Source organism: Dipteris shenzhenensis, chromosome 8 (assembly GCF_047967505.1).
Source record: "Dipteris shenzhenensis isolate YYH24624 ecotype China chromosome 8, Dip_SZ_1.0, whole genome shotgun sequence".
NCBI classification, from domain to species: domain Eukaryota; kingdom Viridiplantae; phylum Streptophyta; class Polypodiopsida; order Gleicheniales; family Dipteridaceae; genus Dipteris; species Dipteris shenzhenensis.
Window position 1 is genome coordinate 30,061,847 of NC_141603.1, and position 6,232 is coordinate 30,068,078.

General features: G+C 38.4%; 1 pseudogene; it reads right to left on the reverse strand.

The window, feature by feature from the left end:
* Positions 1-342: 342 nt before the first annotated feature.
* Positions 343-2,043, reverse strand: LOC147899364 (3-ketoacyl-CoA synthase 13 pseudogene; annotated as a pseudogene).
* Positions 2,044-6,232: the final 4,189 nt, after the last annotated feature.

A 6,232-nucleotide genomic window follows, 5' to 3' on the forward strand; every position in this document is an offset into this window, starting at 1 on the left:
GAAGTACATTTTTTATGTCTATAACACAATAAGTTTCACTACAGCTTCTAGCCACCAATAATCTACTTTCCCAAATCCATGCAAGCTTTAAGCGACCACTTACTAAGAGCTCGTCCACACTCAAGAAGCTACCAATTATCTACTCTCCCAAATCCATGCAAGCTTTAAGCGACCAGTTAGTAAGGGCTCGTCCACAGTCAGTCAATTGTACTTTCATGCTTCTAGCCATCTATCTCCCAATTTGTAATCCATGCAAGCTTTAAGGGACTCGTCTTCTTTAGTTTGATCTTTTTTAGTTAAATCTGCAGTGGGATGATTCTCAGCTTCTTGCTGATCCTTGTGTCACTCTTCCTTCTTCTGATTCTTCTCCATCTCCAGCATAGCCTCTGCTTCAGCCGCCGCCTCCTCCCTGGCTTCTTTCTCCAGCTGCTTCAAGAGCTTGTATTGAGGATGAGTCGGAAGAATGGCCTGAGAAACCTCTACAGGATATTGATCAATGCATTCCATCCATGGATTGCAGCCTGGCATTGGCGGCACTTCCTTCAACACTTTCCATACCACGCTGTTGCACTTGAACCCCGACCCCAACGCCACTTGCCACACTTTGTCTCCCTCCTTCAGCCTCTCCTTGGCTTCTGAATACGCCAGCGCGTACCACAGCCCGCTGCTGGATGTGTTGCCAAATCTATGTAACGCCATTCTTGCCGGCTCCAGGTCGTAATCCGTCAACCCCAACCGTTTGCCGATCCCATCGATCACCGCCCTTCCTCCTGGATGGATCAAGAAATGGTTGAATGCTTTCTTGAAATCAGGCATATACTGTTTGGCCTTCGCCTGCTTCAGGACCGTCCTCCGCAGAAAACTGAGCGCTGTCTTCAGTAGCTCCTTTATCGGCATCGTTGAGGGAACCAACTTCGTCATACTGATCCGCAATGCTTCGCTTGCCACGTCCAGGAGGTTGACGTTGAGAAAGATTCCTGGTATTCCCTCGTCGTCTTCTTTAGCCATGACCACATTATAGGACCTGTCGTGTGCACTTGTGCAGGTCCGAAAAGATTGTAGAAGCTGCAGTTTAGAGTGCTGTTTATCTGCCTTGACATTGGACAGCAGTAAGGCATAAGAACCGCAGCGAAACAAGCAATTGGTTACCAGCATTGAGCGGTCGTTGCCGAAATACCAATTGAGGGTGATGTTTTCGGTTCCTACAATCACCACGTACTTATCCTTGTACACGCGGAGAATATCTTTGGCAAGATCGACAGCAATCATACCCGCAGCACAACCCATCCCTGAAAGGTTGTACGATTTCACGTCCTCTCTCATCTTGTATTGATTTACCAAGTGAGAGGACAAGGAGGGCACTGGAGAGAAGGCGCTGCTATGAGTGATGAGAACATCTACCTGGGAGGGTTTGAGAGCCGTCTTTGAGAAGAGCTCGTCCAAGGCACCGAACATCACGTGCTGCGTCTCTTCTAGACCTTCACTCAAACAAGGCACGCCATTTTCCTTGAACACGAAAGGCGGTCCGTAAGTCTCATCGCTTAGGCCGGATTTCAGCAAAACCTTGAGCTGAAACATCAGGTTTCTTTTAGAGAATTTTTGCGAGCCTTCTGCCACCCAGTGGCATACTTCAGTTGTAAGCTTGCGCTCATCTGGTGACTTGAAGCAAGAAAAATCGACCAGATAACATGGGCGTGTATGTAACTTGAACGCTGTGCCTAAGATTGCTAAGAAGGCTACCGAGAAGGTGATGACGTTGCGGTCTTTGCATACTAGAGGAGCCAGATTGTCGAAGAATCCCAGTTGTACTATTGTAAGCACAGTTATCATCAGAATAGGAGCCAAAACATATGGAGCGTAAGCAATGGCAAACAGATAAGCAAGTTCTACATATTCCTGGCCAACATCAGATTCCAAGAAACTTAGAGATCCATATGCCAAAGCAGCGAATCTCCGCTTCTTTCTCTCGGCATTGCTGGCTGCAGCTTCCGGGAGCAACTTGCTGGACTTTGCTGTGTTGCTTTTGTTTGTGATCTGATCCATGATCAACGTTGTGACGAAGGGAAAGCGGGCGAATTCGGAGAAGGAGACCTTAGGCTGGACAAAGTCATGGGGTGTCCCGCATCTCCCGGAAATTTAAAGGTAGAAAACGAGAAGCAGTAATAACGAGTCCTAATAACTTACCAACTCGCAAAAAATATCGGTGAGGAGTTCGCTCGACGCGTCATTCAATGGAGACTTGGTTAAAATGTTTTCTGGTTAGTATTGATTGTGAATTGCCGAAAAGTATTGATGGTTTTGGTAGAAGGAATTGGTTGGTATATCTAAAAAATAGAAAGTGTATAATTGTCACAATGACTATGTCCCCCCCAAAGAGAACAAAAATTCAAGGGATCATTCCTAGTCTTTCATAAACTTCTAATTTTTGGCCATCCTAATGTGAGCCTACGATCTGTTTTCCTTTGCTTTTGGTCAAGGTGAAAGTACATATTAGTGCATAATCTTGCATTAGAAAGTAGGTTAATGTATAATTTTGAGTTAGTTGTTACTGCACATTAAATGTTACCTTTCTTTAGTATTATCTTAATTACACTTCCTTTCAATTAAATGAGGGCCATAGTGGCTTTGCCACCTTGTTTTCTAGGTCCCAGCTTTTCCTAATCCCTAGCTGAAAAGAATTAAAAATGTATTAATTGGTGGAGAAATGAGGAGGGGAGGGGTTGAAAGGAAAGGGGAGGGATAAAGCGAAGAGTGGCTAATAAAGAAGTCCCCATGTATGAAGCGAGGCTATACTCGACTTCTTTCACAACATCTTCATTTAGCTTAGAAGTAATACCTTTTGAGTGTACAGTGGATGTCTTGAGTTCAAGCCCCCTCTTTGCATCAGGTTTTGAAGCTATCCCTTAAGTATTAGCTTAATTAGAGTACTCCCCCTTTTCACCTAAGAAAAGAGTTGATTTTCTCTATTTTTCTTTCTTAAATTTGTAAAACTATAAAAGATCAAACTAAGGGAGGGGCATAAATTAAAAATCAATCCCCCAAAGGTTCAAGAAAAGACTCTAACCTTGATCTTCTATTCCACACCTATGAGCTTCACCGCTAAGTTGCAAAGTACTATATAATATACCTATTGGGAAAATACAATTTATAAAGGACTCATCCCCCACTTTAATTGGCATGTCTCCTTGGCCCGCTTTATTCCACCACCTCCTTATTTTACTCATACAATTTTCCTCTTCCTTTTGACCCCACTAATAATTTCCCAACTGATTGAATTTTGCTTTTTTGTTAGATAGGTGGATATAATGGATGCCAACTCTCATGGATTTATGAAGAGACTATTCTAGGGTTGTTGTGCCAACTTGAGAGGAACTATTAAATAGTGGTTGTTAAAAAAATTAGTGCTATGCTAACTTGTTGGTCCATTGATGAAATTCTTATTGGAATTGTACAAAGGCTCTTAAATTGGCCCTCAAAAGGAAAATTTAAATATGAGTTTGTATTTTTTCCAATTCATTTTTATTTCCATAATAATATTGAGTGCCCATGTCCACTACTCTTTGCAACCTACCCTTTAACGTATCATAGATTTATAACACGTGAATGGGGATAGGGTATCTAATTTTACTAAGGGACGAAGATTTTGATAATATGTAAAAAGATTAGGTGGGGAGATGAATCATTGGATAGATTTCCTTAAGTTGGATGAATCAAGGTCATGGGCCACTTTTTTAATACTATGCTGATATGTTACTTGTGTACCTGAAATGAATGGGGAAACAAACAAGCTTCATTTAAGCACAAGAACATTTAAGGATCTAATGCCTAGATGGGATTTTAATGACCCCTCAATGAGATAATCCAGATGAGGCTCTCCTAGTTCATTGGATTTGGTATAGTTACGGAACATCAATTCATATTAATCCATTGGGTTTGGTATAGTTATGGCACATTTTGTCCTATTTGCCATCATGCCATTTTGGATTGTTAGTTAGAAGGAGCTCTTTATGTCATGTGATGTGTTTGAGGCTTTGGTAAGTTGTAGGAACTTCTAGGTGACTTAGATCGAGTGATTTCCAATTTGAATTGATTTAAACATTTCTAACTCATTTCTAATTAGAAAAATTGCCTTTTTTTTTAAATCCTATCACGATTTAAACTTGGGACCACATACCACCAGTTATAATATGGTAAGTTGAAACACTACATAGTAATAGTATCACATGATATGTACATTTTACTCCATGATATGTGTTTTATCACATGGTAATAGTAGTAATTATGCATAGTGAAATGTAGTATATAGAACTACGAGTAGCCTGTATCTTTGAGATTACTATTGCTCATTAGATGAGTTAGGAAGAGTCGAGCTAGAAACCTAAAGGGATAGAAAAGTATTGATCACGACTTCAAACCATAATTTGTAAGATATATTCTCTTCTTTCAAAAAGTACCATGTGTTAGCTATGTGGCTCACTTTTATTGGCTCAGATTGGCTCTATCAACCTGCACATATATATAAGTGGCATTGAACATTTTTTGTTTATGGTGAGAAGTTTTGTTTTATTATATTTCTAGTTTTTCCTAGCTTTATTTTTTTTAAACAAATGACAAATTTTGATTGAGTATAGATGATTCTTTTGTCTTTAATACTTTTGTAGATGATAGTATTGATTTTTTTAAGATATGAAGTTAATGTGCATTGATTTTTTTTTGGTTTAAAAGTTTTATGTGTCGATTCTGAGGTTCACTTATGCCACCTATATGAACCATACATGGAAGTGCATATATACAGGTGTGTGTGTGTGTGTGTGTGTGTGAGAGAGAGAGAGAGAGAGAGCATGTGCATGTGCATGTGTGTTGCATATCTATCTATCTACCTGTGTATGTATGTATGCACACACACACACACACACACACACACACACACACACACACACACACATACATATACATATACATATACATATACATATACATATACATATGCATATGCATATACATATACATATATATATACACATATGCATACATGCATATGCATATACATATATGTATACATATATACATATAAATATACATATACAGATACAGATACATATACATATACATATACATATACATATACATATACACATATACATATACATATGCATATGCATATACATATACATATATACATATACATATACATATATGTATACATATACATGTAAATGTACATATACAAATACATACACATATACATATACATATACATGTACATACACATATGCTTACACATACACATACACATCCATATAGATGTGTGCACACACGCACATGCTCTCTCTCTCTCTCTCTCTCATGCAACTCCTAGTAGGATCTTCCACTACATAGTGCCAAAATAAGGAGCCTTACAGGTTTAAAAGTTGAACCTTTCAAAGTTCCTATTTTTCCATATACCTTGAGTTAATTTCAAAAATTATAAATGCCAACCTTTGCTTCTTTTTGTGATGTAAGGATGCCAAGATTTGAATTATATTAATCTAGATAGAGTGACATGAATAATAATTGTGTAATAGCATTGAAGCTTGGTGTCCATAGTTAAAATGAATTGTTCAAACTTTCATTTGGTTATGATGGCACCAGATGATTCAGCGTACCTCTCCATCAGATTTGCATAGTAGATTCTTAAATGAACCATTAGCTTTTAATTTAGTGCGATAAACTCATTTATACTTGATGGGTTTATGGCCTTTTAGAACATCAACTGACTCCCAAGTACCTAGATGCATACTTTGCCTCCATAGCTACCTATCAATTAGTAGCCTCATCTGATGTAAGAGCCTCTTCATACGTCAAGGGATCGAAAGTTATCAATAAGGTAGCATCATATTCAACAACCTTCTTTGTAGGTTTCTGAGATCTAGAAAGTCCTTTTGTAGTATTTGGGACACAAGACGTAGAAGCATCGAAAAAACTATCAATAATTGTGCTACAAGATCTAAATCATCATTATCAGATTGAAGACCGTCATCATGCAAATAATAATCATTTGTATCATTTTGCTCAGTATCCTCCTCATGAATAACTGAAGAATTATCATCCGTATCAATGTGAAAATCTTCAGCAACATGAACATTGTGAAGAGATTGTGGCATCTATGCTTCATCAAAGACTATATCTCAACTAATGATAATATTTTGAGAAGAAATATCCAAGAATCGATATCCTTTAGCATTAGATGCAT